General features: G+C 39.8%; 1 protein-coding gene across 1 annotated transcript in view; it reads right to left on the minus strand.

Moving 5' to 3' along the window:
• Nucleotides 1-4,072, minus strand: part of lepr (leptin receptor) — a 30,919-nt gene extending 26,847 nt beyond the window's left edge. The window contains exon 1 of the mRNA XM_074634904.1: nt 3,824-4,072. The gene's annotated coding sequence lies outside the window, so the exon portion shown is untranslated. The remainder of the gene's footprint in view (nt 1-3,823) is intronic.
• Nucleotides 4,073-24,181: the final 20,109 nt, after the last annotated feature.

A 24,181-nucleotide genomic window follows, 5' to 3' on the forward strand; every position in this document is an offset into this window, starting at 1 on the left:
ATGACAGAATCATTTCTTAGAACGACAACCGCACAGTTAGATAACAAGATGCTGCTGTATTTTATTCTTTTTTTCTTCCAACCCGTCATTCTTTCGGGACATTTTTCCCACAAAAGTGTGATCATTTCTTCTCAAACATTTCTCCTCTAATGAATTCATGCTTAGCTTTACTTTGATCGACACGGCGCTTCATTCAAAAGCTGCTCGTTATGGTGCCAAACGAGAGCAGCAAGGCAATAAATGAATGCAGTCTAGTCTCGCACAAGCAAGTGAGCACATGTATTAATTCATTGATATGCTAGACCAACACAAGCACAGCATGCAGTGAAAAACACCACCATGGACATGCTCAAGTGTGTATGTGTGTTTCTGCCAGGAACTTTGTGTCCAGTGTGTGTGATAAGGTGATCATTTGCAAATCAATTTGTAAATGTGTACTCAATCTTGGCAAAGTTTAGAAGAATCTGTCAAAGTGTACAGTCTGTATGTGTGTGTGTCTGCAGCGCAAACAATAACAGACTGGAACGGAGGTTGTAAGATCCAAATGACACACATATCTTTGGGTTTTGGACTAAACAAGACATTTAAAGACATCACCTTGGACTTTGACCAACTGGGATGGACATTTTTTTTACTATTTTCTGACATTTTATACACCAAACGATGAATTAAGAAAATAATCGACAGATTAATCGATAATGAAAATTATCATTAGTTGCAGCCCTACAATAATTTGAGGGATGCAAAGTAGCGTCATCAGCATGAAGAGAGACTGCAGGACAAAATAACACCTATGTACATCAAACACCTGCCATCACCTTCAGGTATTCAAAACAAACATTTAGAAAAACAAGCAGAAATGTCAATCCTAGCCTCAGGATGTAGCGAAAGACGTCACACCCATTTTCATGTGCATGTTAGATGGAAAGATACAGCATCCTGAGTTCTTTATTAGCACACAAACTTTCAGCCTCTGTTCTATCAAAACCAGCTTTATAAGATAAGATGAGACTTTATTGATCCCAAGAGGGGAAATGTAGGAAGGACAATAAGTAAGTGATATGGATAAAATCCCCTATCACGGTATATATGATTTTATATTATGATGATATCAACATATATCATGATCTAATGACAAACTGTTCATGGATAAAATAATCAGATAGTAATGTATATTTCCCATAAATTCAATATCTGACAGGTACATTTTCACATTGATGCCGAAATCCAAGCCATGCCATGAAGCACTCCTGCTCACTGATTTGCACCACCGCCTACACAGTTTTAATCTAATCAGAGATATTAATCCGATAGCTGTCACAGTATCAAATTTACATCATGCCATAGTATTTATCATCATATCGCCTAAGTCTAGCGAGGAGCAATCTCAAAGCCAATAGCGAGTAGTAGTCTTATCATAACAACGTGGTTCAGTTAGGATTTAAAGCTTTAAAGAGTCAACTGTTGGTTTAACAGGTGCTCTTGTGTTTCTGATGCATAATAAGCATTACACAACAGGCTATTCATATTCATATACTAATACTGAACTAGCTAAGTAAGCCAGTGGATGTTCCAAAGTTACTCAGGTTGTGAAACCTCAACCACCAGGACGGGATGAATGAACAGAGGAAAGGGACGGATGAAGTCCACACTCATGATATCTTGTAAGTGGACTACATATGTTCATATTATCATATTTAAATACGTTGGGGGTAGTAGCCAAACATTCAATGATGTAAAAAAGATGTCAAATTTTGTTTTTAAAGTATCTTGCAGCCTTTGTGGTGCTATAAAAATACTAGGGCTGTCAAAGTTAATGCAATAATAACACCAATTCCTTTAACGCCTTAACGCAACTTGTGATTTTTAGGTTGTAGCAGATTTTAAAGCTAGAGTGAAGATCCTGGTATCATATGAAACTAAAAAAATTAAGGAATCTATTGGTACCAACCATGTCATACTAGCTTGTCATGAAAAGGCTAAATAACGCTTCAAACGTACGCTGAATTTTGGCGAGGAAAAACTGACATAGCTATTTTCAAAGGGGTCCCTTGAGCTGAAAATGGGTGGATACCGACGAGCAGTGTCAGAACACTTGAATTTGCCCTTTTATGATTTGAGCATAGGGTTTCTTTCTGGACAACATTTGTCATTGTTTTGTGTTGTTAATTGATTTCCAATAATAAATATATACATACATTTGCATATTTGTCCACTCCCATGTTGATAGGAGTATTACATACTTCACAAATCTCCCTTTAAGGTACATTTTGAACAGATAAAAAATGTGCGATTAATTTACGATTAATCGCGATTAAATATTTTAATCGATTGACGGCCCTAAAAAATACACTTCAAATCAGTACTGACAGCTGATGCTCAGTGTCTCTTGTCATACCTCACTCAAGAACCAGCAATGATGGGAGAAAGTCAAGCTTCCTAATAAAAAGTTGGCAGCCATCTTTGCTCCTGCTTCCTCACTTTCTTTGGAAACAAGTATATAATATGTATGTATATGAATATGAACTTCTCTTGACACTGCACTATTTCAACGGGTAGTACTTTTTTTTTCTTTTCTTTTTCTTATGTTTCTTTTTTTTGTTTATATATGTTGTTGCTGCTGTCTATATGTCCCTTTACAAGTATGTGTATGTATTCCTTTAACCTTAAATAAAAAAAATAAATAAAAAAAATAGGCTTGGATCAAGACAACCACCTGAAACTATTTTCCACATGCACAAAAAAAGGAAAGCTGTGCCCCTCTGCTCCATGTCCTCCAAGGACTCCACCTCTCCAACTATTCATCCAGGGTCTGACTCACTAACCCTGCCAGCCTCAAGCTGCTCTGCAATGGAGGCGCGCCGGGGCTTGTTTCCACCCATCAAATCACAAGCAGCTTATTTCTGGCAAGTTTTTCTCTTTTCTATTTAGGGGACAATGGCTATTCTCTTCCTGACGAGTTGAAAAGTGAAACATGAACAAGAAAAAATGAGGAAATGATGAAATGCAACAAATATTTCTCAATGGAAAAAGAATGAAAAGTTGAATGAAAGAAAAGAGAAAACTCACCAACAATGCTCTGCACTTTATCTATCCATCTATCTATCTTATAATAACACATCTGTGAAGTGCATCATCAGTGGAGCTTAAATAACACAGAAATGACAGGAGAAACCTCAAAATACATCAGAAGAAAACGTTAAAGCTGTCCGTTTTACACCACCTGTGTGTGTGAAAAGAGAGGCGGAGAGTCGGAAAGGTCACAAGAAGGGTTGGAAGCCAAAAACCACAAACTCGTCATATTATGTGGAAAGTGAGAACTAGATCTAATTATCTATCTATCTATTAACACATTTGTAAAGTGCGTCATTCATCAGTTGGAGCAAAACCACAAAATACATCACAAGTGAAAAACATTCAAGCTGTCAGTTTGACAGAAGTGGGAGAGTAATTCTTCATCACCTGTGTGTGTGAAAGAGAGACAGAAAGTCTGAAAGGTCACAAGAAGGGTTGGCAGCCAAAAACCACAAACTCATCATAGTATGTGGAAAGTGATAACTAGATCTATCTATCTATCTATTAACACATTTGTAAAGTGCGTCATTTATCAGTTGGAGCAAAACCACAAAATACATCACAAGTGAAAAACATTCAAGCTGTCAGTTTGACAGAAGTGGGAGAGTAATTCTTCATCACCTGTGTGTGTGAAAGAGAGACAGAAAGTCTGAAAGGTCACAAGAAGGGTTGAAAGCCCGAAACCACAAACACATCATGATTAGAAAGTGAGAAATAGGAGGCTATAATAATGAAACTGTGTCCTTACATCTCTCCTGGCAGGTTTTCTTTTGTCCCAGTTCATCCAGGTGAGTTTAAATCCTCGATGCAGATCTGTCAGAGTCCACTTTCCAATATTTGAGTCTGAAACCAGCAACAACAATGATGATGATGAGAGGATTTCCTCCAAGCACAATGGGTTTCTCTCTCACACACACTCTGCTGCTGCTTCCCTGACGTATGGAGCCCAGCTGAGCCTCCCGGTGTAGAGAAATGAGAGTGAACACAGCTGAACACTGAAGAGGAGCTGATAGAGGAGCTGAGAGAGAGAGACGAGGGAGCCCTGCCCACCGTGATGCGTTCAGGAACACCTCCGGAAATCCTACCACTCTGGATGCACCGTTATAGGCATGTACAGTAGAACATCTCTGACGTCTCCTCTGTCTAACTTTTATACTAATAGTACACTTGAATAAACTTATTTTTGGTAAGAGTCCAACTTTTAGCTTGCTTTGTTTTGAGCTGTCACCAAAGGGAGTAGCCACATTTTTTTGCATTTATATATTTTTTTACAAATAAGTGAGTTTGCAGCTGTGCACTTGAATCTGTAGTGGTAATTCTTCTGCTAATGAATACATAAATAAATACTTAAAACAATCTGTGAGGTGTGAGTTAATCTGCACGGTTTGAAATGTCACCACATTTCAGACTTCTTTTCTTAAGAGAATTAACACTAAATCCTGCATTTTTATTTAGGTGATTATTATTCCCATCATGGCATAAGACAGAGCTAGAAAAGGCCAACTTACACACAGGCACTTTCCAAAAATTCACAACGATACTTAGAGATTTGACACTGACCTAAAGGGCAAATCATGTTTTGTAAAATGTGCTGTTCACTTATCTTTCAGTCTACAAAGCTGTACGTGATGATAAGTCGACTGCTGGCAACATGAAGAACATGATACTAAACGCTTTAACGTCTTTGTCTTCCTCTGAATGACACTCCCTTCTGTTTTCTGTATCTCTTCCTCTGAAAACAAAAACTGACTTCTAGGGAACTACACTTCAGCCTCACAGTTGTTACAGATGTTAGTCACACAGTCTTGTATTTGCATGAAACAGGAGTCCACCCATTACAGTGAAATAGGGACAAACGCAGGTGCAAACGGTCTAGTAGTGGATTAGTGATCTCATGCAAGCTTCTGCGTACACTCAACTTCTTTCTTTTTTAAAAAATGCTCCTAAAAAGCCCACTGTTTTAGTCCTGGAAAAAATTCTCCATCCAGATGTGGATCCTTGGCCACACCACTAAGTAAACCTACTTTTCCAACTGAACAGACAGTTCAGTCAATAATGGAAAGTATGTCTGGGTCACTATTAACATTACAGGGAACTCCACATATAGAAGAGTGAATAGTGAATGAATTTGTTGTCCTGGAGATGTGGCCTGAAACTTGTGTGTTATATTTATATTTTCCCAAAACATAAAAATACAGAACACACTTTATTACTGTAAAGCTGCCTGGTGTCCATATATTTCTCCAGAGGTGCATTTTAGATGGTTCATGTCAACGGAAAACACAGGTATTGTCTGTATGAAGAGAATAAAGGTGGACATTTAGAAATGAAAAGGGCAATGCTCATTTGTGCTTACAGCTTATCAGTGTTTCCCACAGGCTTCACATTTATTTGTGGTGTTGACCCTGCAAACAGCATTGGATTCATAAACCGGATAATGACTCCACAGATTTGCACTTTCACCTGCAGTTATATACAGTATTTTTATATAATAATATCAGAAATATTACAAAATCAATGGTTGAACTGTCGAGATATGGATATATATTTACAGTTGTGACTAACGATTGACACATTAACCAAAGCACATTTATTTAACAAGGAAGAATAATTACAAATGCTCATTTACTACTGTTTGTCTTCTAGTGTTTTGCATGGTTTCCCACCTCTCTTTCTTCTCACACGATCAATACAAACAGGTTCAATGTAGTGTTCCCATCAACACATCTGGCTGCTTGTGTCAATAGCTGTCTGCACGGCTGTACCCAGAACTGGGACCTGCAGAAATTATCACTGTGTGATAACAAATAATGATTAAATGAGATTAAATGTAATATAACCACAACAGTAAATCACTGGCTGTCAGACAGATATGATGTGTGGCATTATGGGAAGTGTCATATACTGGTGTTACCGACAGTGATTGTCAGAATAAGTGGATATCAAGATGACAAGCTAATGGCTGGTCAGTCTGTTTGTGTCAATGCTGTTAATTCATAATCCCACACATAACATGTTTATGTGATTATATGCTTTATTGGTATGCTGTCATTGGATACTCGGTACTGCAGGAGATTTGCTTGATGGCTTTCAAAGGGCACAGTGTATGTACCACAGACTGTACATAAGAAGTGGACTTAGTCACCCATTAGTTTGTGGACTGCCGTTTTGAAGCCTCGAGTTCGGCATTTTGGCTGTCACCATCTTGATTTTTTGCAAACAGAAGTGACATAAGAGGGTGGAGCTAAGTACAACCGAACACTGAATAGGACATTTTCAGTCGACCAAAAAGGTTATAATTAACTTTTTATAAACTGAAAACATACTGTGAAATGGTTGTACAACGAAAACACAGACAACTCCCAGACAGAAAATTCCAGTCCCCACATGGTTAAGCATTTATTTTAGTGCTAGACTTGATTTTAGGGTCAAGGTTGGAAGTATCCATCCATCCAATTAATACTTTGCACAGTGGCTGAGAAGCAGGGGACACTCTGGAAAGGTTGTCAGTCATTAACAGTACAGACCAGAGGTGCTCAAACTTTTTCCCTTGGAGGGCCAAAACTGGAACTCAATGGTGGGCCACGGGACAAAAGTAAAAACCTATTCTATTGTATTGTATTGTTAAGATGCAAAATGGTACTAGGATCCCAAGTTTCCCTAAATTAATATAATTTTAGCTTTTACATACTTAACTCCTTAAAACCCACCTGCTGAATACAATTGGGCTCATTTCCTGTCATACCCAATTTATGCGATTCCAAGACTGTTTAGGGACCACATATGCAGAAATATTCATGCCAGTTTTCAGTTTTAGACTAATTTTGGAGCTTTAATTAGCCTCCTTCCTGCATGACATGGTTGGTATCAATGGATCCCTACTTTGTAGTTTCATATGATACCGGTAACTTCACTCTAACTCTAAAACCGAGCCTGCTACAGCCTCCGAAAGACAGTAAAGCCGTCGGGTCTTTTAGTTAAAAGAAAATAATTCGCTAACATCTGGTGGGCAAAATCGAAACCTCATGGCGGACCAACTTTGGCCCACGGGCCCCACTTTGGGCAGACCTGGCTCCTACTTTCTTTCACATATGGACAATTTGGAGTTTCCAATTCATCTCACCTGCATGCCTCTGGACTGTGAGAGGAGAGCAGAGCATCTGGAGGAAACCCAGGTACAAAGGACACAGCTGGCTGACAGATTTGGATTCTGGACCTTCTTGCTGGGTGGCAACCGTGCTAAACACAAAGCCATTATGCTGCCCAGATTGGACCAGACTGAGGTTACATTAAGGTTAGGTATGGAGCAGTTATGGTTAAAGTTAGGGTATAAGCTTCCAGGGAATTAATGCAATACAATGCCCTCACAAGTATAGTAGTACAGGTTTGTGTGTGTGAGCGACGGAGTGAGATCCTGCCTGCAGTCACGATCAAACTTTATGACGTAGAAAGGATGCGTCATTGTGTTCTTGCATAAATTAGTGAAGGGGAGGAGGTTCATTTGCAAATGGCTTTCCTTGATCTGCGTCACGACGGAGGAACATCTTTCACAGCCTACTGATCTTTATAGAGATTGATTTTGCTCATTACTGTGAGCAGCCTGTTGTTGCTCTGTCATTGAATGCTGCAGTGTTAAAAGCATCTGGTTTCACACATATCCCAAATCCCCTCAGAGTTAGTAAGAAAAGAGCTTTTTTTCCTCTGCTATTAAAACATCTATTTTGTTACACTTGTTAATTACAGTCATGTTATTGTCGGATGATTTGTGATCGCAAACATGTCCCGGTGTCATCTGCTTTCTGTCAAACCAACAAACTGGCATGAATAAGTAGAAAACTGCCACTGATGACAGAATGACGCCTAATTTATGACTTTAAACATCATCTATTAAAAAAAAAAGCACATGCTAGACTCTTACTTTGGAGCCTTATTAAAATAGTTGAAAAATACTTTTTGATGGGAGTTATTTTAATAGTGGAATAACATGAAGACAGATGGTTTTATTCACACCGTTACCGCCGACATTACTCATAAAGTCAACATACTTTGGATTCTAGAAAAAGACAAACATGCTGGCAATGAGGTTATCCCTGCACACCATGACCACTAAAGCACTTTCATCTGTCCACCATTCCTACTTCTGCACAACATTAAAGCGATACATAAATATGAGATTCACACAGCCTACTACACAGTACACATTAGGTCAAAATGTAAGGTTCACTGATCAGACAGGGATGTGAAAGAGAGCGTGAGCAAGGAGAGACACTGCTGCAGCGTCAGCAGCCTCGCCTATAGAGTATGAATTCAACATGAGGAGATGATATCATTCCCTCCAATGACATCATCCCAACCTGTGTGTAAGAATGACATCATCCTCCTGGTATGTAATCCCCATGTGAAGATATTTGTGTGGTGCAAAATAAATTAACAAGTAGATGAATAATCAAAATCTGATAGTTATCCATGACTGATCAGTGACACCAGGAGACTAATAAAGGGCAACTACTACATGAATCTGATCACCATGTCAGTCATCATTCACAGACTATTCAAAGACCATTTTGGTAAGTTTCAGCAGCATGTTATAACCTGTATATAAACACTTAATATATGTTTGTTCAGCTGCTGTTATTCATTTTACATTTATTTATGTCATCATGTTAAGGGCATATGCTTATTTATTTATTTATTTATTTATTTATTTATTTATTTATTTATTTATTTATTTATTTATTTATTTATGTATTTATTTATTTATTTATGTGTGTATTTAGTTATTTATTTATTTGTTTCTTTTTTCTATTTGTCATGTTCTACTTCATCTCAATCATTATTGTTATTTGTAATAATAATATCAAATCTCAAACAGTATCCGGTGCACTTTGGTGGCAAGAACTGAAGAAACCATTAAGGTGTGTATCTTCATTCATTATTTATTTGTCATATATTTCTGGTCTTGGGCATTTAATATTTCTATATTAAATATATATATATATATATATTAATATTATCTTTCAGCTTGTGACACTAGTACTTGTTGTTTTCTGACTATTGCGGTCTCCCTTGAGAGGCTGTTTCCTAGCGGTGCATTCACAGATGAATCTTATTACATATTCTCTTTCCCGATGTGTGTTTAAAATTGGCATTACTGCTAGAGTGATTACACTGATGATGGCTTATAGCTGAAACACGTTAATTTTTGCCCACAATAAACAAAGAAAGACTCTTTATTTGTTTCTTCTAGAGTTCTTACACCTATAGATGATGCATTAGGGGTTACAGACCTAGTATGGTCATATACAATGAATATAATCAATGACAATAAAGTATAAGAAAAGTATCTTTGTTTATTTACTCTATGAGTAAGCAGATTGTGAGTTAACCGAGTTAAATTCCTTGTATGAGTGAGCATAATTGGCCTTTAAACTTGATACTTATTTTCATTACGTTTGAAAAATATCATCCGTTTGACCCCTTAAATGCCGCCCACCAAGACATTTTTATTTCACCCAGGTTCAAATATAGTCCTGTCACTGTTAGAACATGTAACATTATTCATTATCATTATTCCCATGTCATCATTGCTCAGGGTGATAATCTGACAGCAGAGCTACGGTGTCATCACTCACTACAGTAGATGAGTTAAGCTTATTACACTGCATCAACATTATGAGTTGACTCCTTCTAACAAACGGCCTCCCGGCCTGCAGCATCTCTGCACCTCAGGCACCTCAGACGCTCATGAATAATTAATCAGATGCTGCACACGAGACAAAAAAATCCTCACGGGGACGGGGGGATTACATACCAAGAGGATGATGTCATGCTTGCAGACTGGTTGGGATGATGTCACTGAAAGGGATGATGTAATCTCTTTATTTCAAATGCATATGTGATTCTGCTGCAATGAGATTCACCTGCCAGCAGCCCCCTTTCATATTCAATCTCTTTGTTCACTGAAGGATGCATTGTAACTTGATTTAAATATTTCTTATCGCTTAAGTGCTCTTTTGTGGAAGGGCGGAAATAATGTCAGTCGAAGGGGCATTGTTATAGAGCATGCTCTCCAGGAATTACCTCAGAGGCCATGGGAACTGGGTTTAGGGGTATATAGGTTGATTTTTTTATTTTGTTTATTTTAGTAAATAAGCACAAAATGTTAAACTATCCACAAAAGCATAATATTGATCGATTCCTTTAAAATCCTCACAATATTCAGCTTTAATTGAAAATGTATCCGAACCTAATCTAGTCCAAATTTAGCTTCCTGTCCCAACAGCTGTACCTTGATATCAGAAATACAGTGTCTCCTGAATAAAGCCGACTGTTAGTGTGAATAAAGACGTCTTGCTTAGTTCAAGACCAAACAGCAAATACTATAACATGTTAAAGTAAAGAAGGATACATCATTCATCAGGACCAGTGAGAGGTCAGTACCCTCTGCTGGGATGCTCACTGGTCTGCTGATGTCTGAAAACTCAAAGTAGGTCATCCTCGTAATGCTCATTTCCTCTGAGAGGACCGAAGTGACCAGAGAGAGGAAAAGGCCGAAGTAGATCAATCGAGCACAATCGCTAGTTTGACCTTCTACAGTACAAATGTAGATGTAACGTAAATGTTCTTGTCAAGAGCCTTTTTGTACATTCATTCCACTCTTTTCTAATAGTGGAGCACAGCAGGTACAGTAAATTAATCTAACTTCCGACGCCAGTGTGCAATGCCAAAACCTGATATTGAGGTATAAAAAAAAAATGATTTGACCGCACCGTCCTGCACTTATCATTTAGTGATCTGAACAATCTTTCCTTCTGAGTTTAAAGCAGTAGTGGGTAGAATTGATGCAAATATGATTTAAAAAAACGGTCACTATATCTTGACAGTAGTACATGAGACTGGTAATCTGAAAAAAATCATGTGCCTCTGTGTTCTCCGGTGTCCTCTGGTGCCCCTAATGACATCTGTAAGATTTCACAGACCGGAGAAAAAACAACCAATCAGAGCTGATCTGGAGTCTGCTGTCTCTGAGCAGCTGTCAATCACTCGCAAACTCAAATCAAACGTCCTCAAATGTTTTCAGAAACATCTTGTAGTGTACTGTTTAGCTGTAAAATTGGAAAGTTTGTGAGCCATGTTGAGATCTCTTGAGGACATACCAAGCACCGCCCACCAGCCGGAGCACAGCCAAACGCTCTCTCTCTCTCTGAAATGACCTGTGATGTGCACAGCTGAGGTGAGGTGCAGAAGTCTAGTCATCTCTCACAACATTTGAATTAAAACACAGACGGACACAAAACAAGCTCTTTTATTGTTCCACTGTAAAATATACTTCCCTATCAGGCCTTCCCTGGAATTTTCTTATCGTGAACATTTGTCATGTTTGTTGTTTTCTCGTTTAAAACATCTGGTTTCCCGTTAATAGCTAAAATATTTGCAATACAAAGTTCTGTGTCCTCATATTTGTGGAAAGTCCATATACTGGACATCCTTATTTCCATTGGCATCATGCCCAGGATAACTATGAATATCCTTGTTCCTGAGAAATGCAGCAGCCACACTGACAGAGTGTTCAGAGGAAAACATGAATTAGGCCCAACAAACACCTCTGCCTGTTAACAAGACCTCTCTCATCTCGCTTTCCTTTTTTTAAATTTGAACATCACAGAGTATGAGCTTCGGTCTGAGTGCCTGCTTATCATGCATTTACTTCACCGTCATGTAAGCAGTAGTGTGTGCTGACGAAGTTTGAGCGGGATGATGTCTTTTCCAGAGTAAAACTGTATCACATGTCTCCTCGAAAGCTACGTCTGCTGAAATACCAGCTGACCCCTGCGTTTCTCTGGAGTTCTGCTTAATGCTGCCAATATCTTTAAAATCCCACAGACCATCAGCCAGAGGACAGTAGGACCTGCTGACGTCTGCCATTCTGGGAACTGACACAAGGCAGTGGGATCCAAAAACTAAACAGTCTCATACAATTTTGAGAAATTAGTGTAAACAAAGTGGTTATGTAATCCGACGAAGTTAGGCACTTTACCAGTTTCTGAAGAGATGGTTTAAAATCTGAATTTGAGCTTCTGCTGTGTTGCTTTCTTACTGGTGGGACATGTCAAACTCATTTGTATAGCATCTTTCATACAGGTTCGTACAATTCAAAGTGCACAGTGATGGGTTGATATTATTCAAGCAAAAAAGCCCCATAACATACTCTTCCTTTAAACTTAATATCAGGATAATCCACAGACCTCAATGTGAAAAGTGTTGTTGTTGTTGTTGTTGTTGTTGTTGTTGTTGTTGTTGTTGTTTGTGTGTGATAAAAAAGGTCCACTTTTGCTGGCATCAGCATCGAAGCTAGTGAACCATGAAAAGTTAAGTTCTTAGTTTTTTCCCCCACAATATTGTATATTTAAACCTGCAATAACTGTTTGTTTGTTTTTTGGCCACTTGGGGGCAGCAGAAACAAGATGTAGACACAACACTGACATATTATCACCTTTTAAGTTGATATGTTGAACTTGTAACACATTCTCATCCCAATTTGTCTCATACTGACGCTTGGTCAGGACCCCATGGCCTCAATTTCTAACGCACAGCCCAGCGCTTTAAACTAAGATGCTCCACTACAGTCGCAGTAAACACGTGGTTAACGCTGTGAATTCAAATAAAAACACTTGCTTAGGTTTAGGCAACAAAACCACTTAGTTAGGTTTAAAAAATACAACATGGTTTTGCTTAAAATGACTATGCTTGTGAAGTGAAAGTGAAACTTAACATTGTGAACACACAGGGCACGAACAGTGGTCTCCTGGAGGAAAGCCCTGTGTTTGTTGGACCCATCTACCTCCCCTCCCGCCCTCTCTATGAGTCACTCTTAAAACTACGTCAGCACACTCCTGAACTTTCTCTGAGCGTTTAATAATGATGTGGATAGGTTTACACTGTAGTTACTTGAAAGCCCAGTCCATCTCATATAGATACTATAGGGTTTCCTTGTGCGTCGATATCAGACGCCAAGCAGCATGACAAGCATCAGTATTTGACGCTGTGGAAATGAGAACGGGCTGGATCTGGTTAGCAAACAGTTTCAGAGCAATATTATCTTTCATTTGGCGTCTGATTATTGTAAGTCCAATATTCACTCTCTTTTAGCTCTGTTTTGGTCTCTACCAACTCCTGAGGGAAATATCTGGCCCTTTAGCTGCTAAATGCTCTGCTGTTTGATGTTGAGCAGGGACAATGACTCGCTATAAAGCTCCATAAAGCCGAGGGAAGCTGCAGATTCAGTAGATAATTCTTTATAGGTTCTTCACTATGAGCGATCCCTTTCACATTGTCATTTGATACATTGTTATTATAGAATGATTGATTACATTTCGCTTTACAATGATTCACTTTGATTTTTCTTCTGCTCAACTCATTTTAGGACAATCACTATATATAAAAGAAAGGAAAAAATGGTAGAGGTGGAATGTTTCCACTGTTCAGTGGCTGTTTATTGAGTTAAGAGAAAAGATTTCCAATTGCAAATCTGCACATGAGACACAGCACCTGCCAAACATCAAGACCTGTTAGAGAAGAGACAGACAGGGAAAGTGTCAGAGAAGCAGAGAGGAAAAAAAGAGAGTGAGTCAAGGCAGTATGTGCCCAAACCTCCATATGGGAAAAAAACATTGAGACTGTGTCATTTAGAAGTATATGAAACCATTTGCCTTCTCTCTCACTTTTCCCTCTTTACATCCAGAATGCAAACAACGGCAACAGTGCAGACTGAGCTAACAGTGTTAACCGGAGGGGGAACTGGAGGATGGGTGCTACGCTTTCGCCTCAACAGCATCAGTTGGGACGGTGTTATCAGCTTAAACCGCCGTATGAGAGCAGTGCAGAGTTGTGAGCTAGCTGTGGGACACGCTCACATGCACTAAAAGCATGCGTGGTTGGCCCGGCTATGTCAACAAAGCATGGAGAAGCTCGGTAAACAACACACACAGAGGGAGAGCGAATTCATTCTATGCTCAGGTAGACGTCACTCCTCTATACCTTTACAAATAGTTGTTCGCTGCTTTATTAAAGATAGGGTCGACGATGTTGGAAAGCTAGCATCATTTGAAAGTAGCATCGCCTCAGGAGCTCCATCTAAACCCGTCTAAACTCACGCCCCCCTACACACATGCACGAGCACCGCCGCATCGCAACTACTTCACAGACACAGAGCGGAGAGAGGACCTCAACTCAACAACGCTACCTCATGACAAGTAACCGCGGCAGTGCTACCTTTGGCTGAGTTTTCTCTTCCATTCTCCAGTAAACTTGCGGCGGCGACGCACTTTGAGTTCAGGCTGGTTCACGCCAAGGGTAGAGTACGAGCAAGGAGGCAGGAAGACATCTGATTGGTTCTTTCCTAGCGGACCTCGAGGCAGTGATTAATTTTTACAGAATTACAGCAGCTGCAGATGACGGCTCGTTTCCGGTCCGTTCTCAGAGCTCATAAGTAATGGATCGCTGTCGGGGTGTAAAGACCATTTCAACCAATATAACAAACAGTACATACTGGATAACATCGTCAACCCTGCCTTTAATGGTATGGATATCAAATTTAGTACCTTTAATTAAATCAACAGAACTAAGCAACAACAATTTTGATTGATTTTCGATTAATCCTCAAGTCATTTATCAAGCAAAAACCGTAAACATTCACTGCTTTTCTCTTTTTTATATTATTGTAAATTGAATATCTTTACGTTTTGAGCTGTTCATTGGACAAAACAAGTAATTTGAAAATGCCAATGTGTAATGGACTTTTAAATCAATGCTTTATTCATTGAAAAAAAAAAAACAATCAAGAAAGTAATTGACATTAAAAACAAATCAGTTGCAGCCCTGCAGTACTTTACTATTTACTTTAATATTTTTTATTGCCCCTTCTTGTTTCTCTTATGGAGGTTTTCCTGAGTGTTGCAACACAACTGGACCTCAATTCAGGTCATGTGTGCACACTGTGTGTATGTGTGTGTGTGAGAAAAAACAGTGTGTACAGCCCTCAGGTCTCGCAGGAATTAACGAGACAGCCACAGCGAATAGATTTAATGGCTGTTATTAGTGGCAATACTCCTCCGCTGGATCAAAAACCGGCCTGGAAAACACACAGAGCAGTTGTTGTTGGGGTTTGTGGATGCACAACACGTGAACAACACACATTTTTGCCAGATGTGAGTTGATAACATCTGGTAGTGACAGCAGCGAGGCTCAGAGATGAAGGTTCGTGTGTGGTAACACTTAGCATCAGAAAGCAAAGCAAAGAGCCTGAGGGGTAAGATGAGCATGTCTTATTCATCTTGTGGTTCTTTTCTTTCTTTCTTTCTTTCTTTCTTTTTGCCTCTGACTCTCACCCTCTCTCTGTCTTATGCACACTCCGACATAAACACACATCAGTACAGCAGTGTGTGCGATGATGTGATGAAATGACAGCAGTATTGACTATCAGCTTGTTCTCTGCACTGCAATAACCAGATCATCAGAGTGTGATGGAGTCACTCATAAAACCACACTCACTGACTCTCTCTGGGATACAATCTCCACCTTGTTTCTGCACACACACACACACACACACACACACAACTGTTTTGTCACTTATTCCACACACAAGTAGGTTATGTGCTCGTACACTTTTCTCCTTTGAGAGACAAGTCATATTATAAGGGAGTGTGACTCTTCTTTCCATCTTCATGGGGAAAAAAACAAATATGGAACAAATTAGAGAGTTTGGCTGGAATAGAGAGAAAGTGCTGAGGCGTCCCGATGCCAAGCATGTGCGTCATCACATTGTATTATCTCAAACCTAGTGAGTCGTCTCCTCCCAGCCAGCACAATAAAGTAGGGGATCGTCATCTGGTGGCAGATCGAGGCTGTTTTAGTGCTGCTATCACCTTAGTATAATTTTTTGTGACTGCCTTGAAACCAATTAGGGTTTTATAGGAAATGATGAGCAATTTTAACATATTGTTCCTCCCTGCTGCTTGTAATGTCAGTTTGCCGTCATAACACTGTTTCTTTTAATTTCCGTTCTTTTTATTTATCCGCAAAAGTTGAAGACTGAATGAAACTGAAAAGTTGTTACCAACACAGCAACACTTCTAAAAGTCACATTGATCTAATCCTAGTACACAATAAGGACCAGAACCTGTTCCACCAAAAGAAACTAATTATCTGAGCAATAAATGCTTTTAAGATTGTTTTCTGAAATGTCTTGGATGAATTATGATTTGGCAGTCAGGGAAAGTGAAGAGAGCAAAAGGATGTAGAAATGCGGGAGTTTGATTTTATATCAAGCCACTGGGAGTCTCTTAACAGTCTGTAATTACGTTTCTACAGTATGCTCACAACTCCCCAACAACCCACTTGTGTCTCTGCATGAATTGATGTTTTCATTCAGCGCCCACTCTCACTGAAGAAGTCTGCATCAGTCAAGCAACAGGTAATGACATCCAGAGTGAGTCACACCTCTGATCTCTACCTTAATGTCTCTCTGCATCCTCTCAGCAGCATCAGTTTGGCACCCTGAGCCATTCAAAGCCTCTTATTCTTCTAAATGAAAGCTCTTTGGACATAAAGCCTGGGGAGGAAGTGTCATTTGAGCGTCCTGAAGTTTCCTGCAGTGTTTTTATGAATGAAAGCGCTACATCCGCCCTCGCTGAATCAAACTCCCCTGGCTAGTGCCATCGAATCACCCGTATTGTTTTGTTTGTTTTCCATTCAAATGTTTTCCGAGCAAACCTGGCTTGTAAACCTGGTTGTTTATTCTCAGACTGAGGCCGTTCACATTTGCTTTCTAATCAAGCTGCTCCTTTATTGAAGCTCGCCAGGAGACATTTCAGATTTCTAAATGAAAAACAAAAGTGGGCTTTAAAAAGCAAAGGAAACTGCAAATTACTTCATCTTATGTTTCTGAAACAGTCTTGTTTGTCCAGCCTTGTTTTTTGGTCGTGTCTAGAAGGTAACCCACAAATTGTGAAAACTTGCAAAAACTCTCATAAGACTCGCTGCCCATCGACCTATCCTAACCTTGACAATTCAAGGTAAGTGCCTAACGTTAACCATTCGAGGTCGGTATAAACCTGCAGTAGGCAGAATATTTTTGGCATTATTGGGCAAAAACTCCTCATGGCTCTGTTTTCAGGCTTTACAAAATCTAGCCGGTGACGGGAGACTTTGGACAATCAAAGGTCATTTCAGAAAAAGAGCGTTCCTATTGGCTGTTCATTCAACAGAGGCAGCTGTCAATCACTCATGAATTCAGATCAAACTGTCAATCTAGGCAGCGCTGATCAAATATGAATCAATATTCTGTTACTGTAATGCCTATTTCTCGCCTCAAATGTTTTCAGAAACATCTTGTAGTGTACTGTTTAGCTGTAAAATGAGAACGTTTGCTCCAGCTGGTGGGCAGTGCTTGGTATTTTCCTCAACTTATCTCAACATGGCTGCCTGGTCACAACCTTTCTAGTCTAGTTTGACCGTTTGATCGGAGTTCGCGAGTGATTGACTCGTGGCTCTCATAGACGGAAGCTGGACGGCAGACTCCAGCTCGGCTCTGATTGGTTGTTTTCCTCCGGCCTGTTAAATCTTGCAGATGCCATTAGGAGCACCTATAAAAATAACTTTTTTTTATCAGATTTTCTCCAATTCTACCCAATGCAGCTTTGTCTATTCAAGGTCAATGCCTAATCTAAACTATTTGACATCAATGCTTAACCTTAACCATTCAAGGTCAATACCTTACCTTAACCGACCATGTTTTTTTCCAGCTTTCCATTCCCGCCACATTAATGCAGCCTGACCTTTTCATGAGCTACACAAATCTAGCAATGCCTGAGGAGTCATGTGATTTTGTGTACAAATTCATGTGGTCAATAAAACAAGTTACCTCCAAAATACAAAACACAGCACAGAATGAAATCTAAGTAGGAAGCGAGGGTGAATTAATACGAGAGAAACAGTAGTGCTGAGAGTGCTTGTATATGGATGATAAATAAAGCGGTAGACAAAGTGGACATCGATAATGACAGAAAATGGGAAAAGTGGAGAATTGCGATGCGATGTGATATTTTCCAATAAGTACACATCACGTCTTCCTAGAATGTTTGCACGGCTGTACCTCTAAAAGCATTATTACCATAACACAACAAGTGAGGCAGTTTGTTGACAGACCCACAGCTCCAGAACATTTTGGTCATGATGTGCTAATTACAGTAAACTCATGTAACAGGAGACCAGAGGGACTGACAGACAGGAACATCAGCATACTGAACACATATCTGTTTGTCATGCCGTCAATGTTGGAACTCAATAAAGTTATAAAATACTCCTAAAACTTTGAAACCAGGGTTTTTTCTGTTCTGGATTTGACAGGATTTTGAATTCATCTGATTTTGTACCTGCTGACAGGATTTTAGAACGACTGTGCTCATGAGTCGAACCTCATGAGTCGAGGTTCGCCTAAACACCCTACACTCCCAGACACCAAAAAGAAAGTCTTTTTCAATTATTTGGACTTTATTTATAAGTTAGCCATTTAATTATATTCCTGCAAGTTTTTGAATTATTTAAATAGCAGCAGTTAATTCAACCAACTTAAATAACAAACAACTTTTTTCTGTAACGCTTTAGATTACAGCTCACAACGTACCATGTAATTACTCCAGAGTGTGTATCGTTACAGTGTGATGTGTTACTACAGAGGAAGGAGAATCTACGCACGCCGGGCAGAGGGTGTAAGGACGCCTGTAGCTAGACGGTGTCCATGCTGCAGGAACAACCAGGTGAGACATTTGATTCTCCAAGTTAGGATAAAGAAACTGTTTATGTTATGTTTTGTTCATAATGTAATCCCCGAGAGTATTAGGCAGTTTTACAAAATGTGTCAGTCAGTTTTTTATTTTTATTGGCCTTGAATTGAAAATCTTCACGGCTCTATCTTTAAAATCCTGTAAAATAGACAGAATCTGTGAATGGTCTTTTAATTTGAAAACAGTAGTCCTCTTGCAGTGCATCTGATGTAGATTTCTCTCTTGTGAGATAATAAAAGTATGTTGTTAAGTTAGAAGTTTACTGGAGCCTGACATCCTCTCATGTGTTGCTGACCTTCCCCAGGTGCACCAGCACTCTGCTGCTACTGCAGACTCTCCCCAAAAGAGGAAGTGGACCTCCGTGACCCGTCATTCTGCTGAGACTCTGGACTGGGTCCCCACTCCTCAGCCCTCCATCTCATCTCATCTCAGCTTCTGACATTCCTGAGTGGCTGAATCTGGTCCCAAAGCCTCTGGCCACCATCCCACCTCCTGACCTGCCGGTGGTCTCTAGTGTGGTTCCCCAGCCCTCCACCGCTCCACTGCACAATGAAAAGACCTGAGTGTCCTTAATAGAAGCTACAGCCTTAACATGAAGATGAACTGGAGCAGCACAGGGTTAAATAATCATTTACACTTTTAGCTGCTGTGTAAATTCAGCCCTAGAGGTCCAACTGAGCAAACAGTACAGAAGCCCCTCATCACCATGGAGATCTCTGTGATCATAGCCTCACCCTTTGCACTCCTATATTTTAAATAAATCCAATTGGCAGCAAAATGGGCCCCTGCTAAATGACCGTGGCTGTTAGCTCTGACACAGATTGAGAAACTGGAGTCTCTACCTCTGAGAATCTAGCACTGGACTGTCGATTGAGGCCAGACTGGACGGCTTTGGCCCGAGGCTTGTCTGAAATGTGTCTGTGGCCAAAGCACCTGATCTCAACTCGCTGTTAGTGAAGCCTCAGATACTGCAGTCTGAACAAGAGAGCTGTTTTACCATTTGTTACACAGATACTCGAGAATTGATAAAAATGATCAATAATTCCTCCAGAATACCAAATTAAGACACCAAGACCTTGAGGAACACCATAGAAAAAGCCATGCCGTGATTTGGTATCAAACACTTTTGACATTTTGAGATTTCTGCGAGAATTGCATTTTTCGGCGATTGGATTGCAAGCACTTCTGTTGTAGAAACTGCTCAGAAACCCCCTTATTGTCAATATACCTAGGAAAGCCATCCATCCCCTGAATTCCCTAGGTCTCTAGTTTGTGGCTGTAAAGTTTCATGAGGCCGTGATTATCCTAGAGGTCACCACAGGTCAATTTATACAATGAGGTCAAATTTCAAAAAATGGTCTCAATACAATGACACTATGGGGATTAACATCATCACACATGAATACAATTGGGCTCAATGAATCCACAAGAGTCTTAGCTTTACAGTGATACACAATTTATGTAATTATAGACTGTTTAGGGACCCCAGTATGCAGAAATATTGAAATACACCATTTTAGTATAGGCGAAAATAACACTTTTATACAGCATGAAAAAAACTGCATGGTTTTTGCTCCAAACTGCATGTGATTATCATAAAGTTGGCATGTCTGTAAAGGGGACACTCGTGGGTACCCAGAGAACCCATTTTCATTCACATTTATTGAGGTTAGAAGTCAAGGGACCCCTCTGAAAATGGCCATGCCAGTTTTTCCTCGCTAAAATTTAGCCCAACGACATAGTTGGTACCAATGGATTCCTTAGGTTTTTCTAATTTCATATGATATCTGTGTGTTCAGTCTAGCCCTAAAACTGAACCTACTGGAGCCTCTGAAAGACAGTAAAGTCAGTCGGGGTCGCAGGTCTCAGGGGGTTAACCTAAACCACAATCTTTTCCTAAACCTAACATAGTTGTTTCCTGTGAAGACAGAAGTTTATTTTGAAAAGACTGGAGCAGAAATTGTTATAGGCATCCCTTGTTGCTGGACATTCGTTGGAAAACGCACAAAAAATGAGGGATAACTTTTCGTATTGTAAGATATCATACACTCGTTGTATAAGAATACGTCGCCTGACTCCAGTACTTAACACAGAGACATAAGAGATACTCTCATCTTACACTTCGAAAGAAAAATAAACAAATTCCCAAAATGTAGAAGTATTCTTTTATGTATGGATTTTTAGCAGCTTCGAACTTAAAACAACAAAAAAATAATACATTTTAAATGTCATTTGTGACAAGAGGAAAAGATACCAAACTGTCACGATGTCTGTGATTCCTGTTGTACTGCGAAAACTATGGAGGTGTAGTAACAATGCAGAGAGAGAAATCAGCAGATAGACTGCAACAAAGAGCTCAGGGTAATTAATGAAAGAAAGTAAGAACACACTGAAGAGAAACACAAGGTTGAGCCCACAGTGTTTGTTCATTATTTCTCCTCACAAACAAACGGCAATGCTACAACAACTCCAGTGACTGTATTAAAACAATAAGCAAGCTCTCAATTGTCAAATCAGGTGAGCCATTGTGGGCAGCGTGCGTAGGGTGCAATTCACCTCACAACGTTTGTTCCATGTCTCATGAAGTGTTGTAATATAATATTGAGAAAAAATTACTCACCAGCTGCTCCACACCAGCAGACCTCCAGAAGTATACCATGGGAAATAAAGTTTTCCTTCCAGCTGATATCCTGATCATTTCTAGTAACAAACAGAAAGCTTTATGTGGAGCAGTGTGTCTCTGGGCATGAGGGGCTATTTCTGATCCACGGTGTCAGAATACACACCAATCACTCACAGCACTGCACACAGGCCACTGTGTGCATGCAATGCGTTTGCACTATCTGTGTATCTGCAGGTGTGTATGCACTCTAAATGTAGATGGGGATTAGAGTTTACTGGATAAAAGCCATCTCTATTTTTGTGTACATGTGCATGGACTGGATGTGTATATTTGTAGCTGTTGGTAGAGAGGGATTTCACAGAGCCGTAGATAAACACGATCACAGTGACAAGCCTACCCTTCTGTCAGTGGTCGCCTCAAATTTTCCCATCTATTCGAGGTACAGTACAGAGGGGTTTTCTGTGTGCCTGTGTGTGTAAGTGCCGAATGATATTTGATCCCATAATACCTCTGACGCACTCTAGCCAAGAGCTGCCTGACAGCAGCCCCTGATCCCGACCAGGCCAAACAAACTCTCTTTATGCTGCTTTATCAGTGGGAAGAAAAACCTCTTTAACTGAATATCATGCTGCCGCAAGATGACAGAGAACTGAGTGCCTGCACACTACAACAGATGAAGAACTTGAAGTCGTTTGTAGTGATGAACCAGTGGGCAACCTCTGGGTTGGAAAAGTTAAGCCAATGAGGAAGTGCCTTAAACTTGCATTCTTTCTAATAGCCAGCAGGGGGCAACTCCTCTGGTTGCAAAAAGAAGTCTGATTGTATAGGAGTCTATGAGAAAATGAGCCTACTTCTCACTTGATTTATTACCTCAGTAAACATTGTAAAAATGAGTTTATGTCTCAATCGCTAGTTTCAAGTCTTCGTCAATACAGTATGATGTTCATTTAGTAAACTATGGTCCTATTTAGAGTCAAATAGACCATAAAACAGGGGATGCTTTAGGGCGTGGCTACCTTGTGATTGACAGGTCGCTACCACGGCGTTGTCCGGTCTGGGAGTTGTCCGTGTTGTCGTCGTAGGGTCGTAGCTCCATCAGGAGCTGGTGGAGACCAAAAACAGAGCTAAAAGGAGAGTGAACATTGGATTTAGATTTATCGTGTGTCCAGAGACACGACTCTGAATGAATGCTAATGTTGCTCTGTATCTGCTGGATGTGTAAATAGGCAACTGTTTGCTAACACGTTCACCACAACAACAACTCTATAGGACGTCAGTGTTGTGTTTACAGCTTTTTGTGCTGCCTCTAAGAGGCCAACATTTTTTTTAAATGTGCAAAGGAAGTGATGAATAATCAAATTTAAGATTAAACATTGCATCTGCACCCACAACAAAAAGTGATAATCACATCAACCCCAAAAGAAGAAGTAGCTAAGTATAGTTTCAGAAGCAAATAGCAACAAAACCCCAACAACAGCCTTTCTATTTCAAATGACTGTAAAAATTATTATCATAGTGCCATTGTTAGTTTCCATCACAGCTGCATGTGACATTTAACCAAAGCTTGTGAAGTGGCAGAGCCATCTGGGACACCACTATTTTTAAACTGCCAGTAAGATACCAAAACTCTGCTGTTGTCAGCAGAGTTAGAAAGTTGACCTGCATGACACCTGAAGTGGTTTGAAAACACCATAAAGCCTTCACACTTATATGCCTTATATCACATCACCTGTGATTTACAGATTACAAAAAAACTCATTGATATCTTTTAAAGTACTCTAACAGTTAAGTGTACGTACATATTGTACTGTGTTACACATGGTCCACACAAGTTAGTCAGTAATCAGAAATAAGTCAGTGTTTTGTGGATCCTATTCTGCTTCTAATTTGGCTAATTAATCATTTGGCACAAAAATATCATTCGTGCATCAGTTTTTCAGGTTCTGTCGTCAGAAAATGTGACCCCACTGGACCTATCTTTTACTTTTCTTTTAGAGTTTTGTGAATTTATCTTTAAATTAAAAAATATCAAAATACATTTATGAGGTCACATTTTCTGATGACAGCCATCAGAAATGGTGACCTCATGTGTTGCTGGGTCTTCAGCTGGGAACCATTCGTCATTGATGTTTCGTCTCTTTAATCCCAGAACATGTCAGGATGGCGGGTCACAGGTCAGGGACGTCTCCCTGCAGCTGGATGGAGATAATCAGGTGGTTCCACTATGTGGCTTCTCGGTTTCTTGTCTCTTCTCTGGTGGTGGTGATTGTCAGTGGGGGAACCTTAGCTGCTCGTCAAGGTTGGCTCTCAAGACTCATGTTCTTTCTGGGAGTTGATAATCTCTATCCAGTGTTACTGATCACTGAGAGTTTAAACTTTATATATAAGTAAATCAGCTCATTGTCTGTTGTTTGTTGTCACCTGTGAAAGAAGCAATAATGCAGGAAATGCCAAAGATAATGTTGAAACTAAATCAAATGTTTCTGTTTCTGTTTCCTGTGTGAAATCTGCACTCCCAGGCAGCAATATCTGTGTCTTGGCATGCAAGATACACATTCCTCTTAATGTACGCGTGCGCACACACACACACACACACACACACACACACACACACACACGCACACACACACACACACACACA

The sequence above is a fragment of the Sebastes fasciatus genome, chromosome 5 (genome assembly GCF_043250625.1).
Source record: "Sebastes fasciatus isolate fSebFas1 chromosome 5, fSebFas1.pri, whole genome shotgun sequence".
NCBI lineage: Eukaryota > Metazoa > Chordata > Actinopteri > Perciformes > Sebastidae > Sebastes > Sebastes fasciatus.